The following is a 985-nucleotide window of genomic DNA, read 5'->3' as shown; positions in this document are numbered from 1 at the left end:
TCTCTCTGTTGTCTCTGCATCTTCCCCGCTGATTGCTTCCCAGGTGTGTCTCATTCCTTGATTACCCTCACTGTGTATTTAAGTCCACATGTGTCCTTTGTCTCTTCTCGGGTCCTTGTCATATGTCATTTTGTCTGTCAGCCGTCCACAGTAGAACTGTGAAGTTCTGTGAAATAGACCATGCTAGTGATGGGTAAATGAGGCGTCATGAGGCGTTTCGACTCATAGCAACACTGTATTGATACTGTGTCACTCAATACTGACACCTGCCGGACATTAAAAATTCCTACAGGCAACGTAGTGATTTGATGACCTAGTCTATACAATAAGACTAGGTCTTATTGTATAGAGTCTTTGTATTTTATTGAATATTATATGTTGTATTATGTCATATCTTCAGTTAAATTTAAAATATATTTGATATACAGTCAATAAAGAATGTGAACATGTACCATAAAGTGAAAATTTAAGTGAATGTGTTTGGAATGAGGATGCTTGTGGACTGTTTTTTCCCCCCACAGATTTTTATCTTAAAAAAAGTTTTTACAACATTTTGAAATTTAGCCTGTTACGCTTTTTTTGACAAAACTTCTCCTGTTGTAGAAAAAAATGAAGTAAACACACTACATTTGCAGCGAACCCTTGTTTTTCTTAGGGGTTGCGTTCCGAAAATAACCCGTGATAGGCGAAATTCGTGAAGTAGTTGTTGAGGAATTTAAAGGTGCTCTACTCATGAAATGAGTTCCTTTCTGACTTCTAGGTCAGATTGACCCAGTACATTTCTTTTCAGTCAAAACATATCTTAATGTGAATCAACCAACAACATGACTTTTAACTATTAGTATAATTATATTCCTCTACATAGTTACCTTCAGTTTTACAGTTATTACACAGCATAAATAAATACTTTACATTGAAACCAAAGAACAAAACCTGTTTTCAGGTCAGCGGATGTGCGTGTGCATCAATCGGGCCTTAATGTGAT

Source organism: Poecilia latipinna, unplaced genomic scaffold (genome assembly GCF_001443285.1).
Source record: "Poecilia latipinna isolate Pla-1442-1.1 unplaced genomic scaffold, P_latipinna-1.0 Scaffold4980, whole genome shotgun sequence".
NCBI classification, from domain to species: Eukaryota; Metazoa; Chordata; class Actinopteri; order Cyprinodontiformes; family Poeciliidae; genus Poecilia; species Poecilia latipinna.
This window is presented reverse-complemented; position numbering follows the sequence as displayed.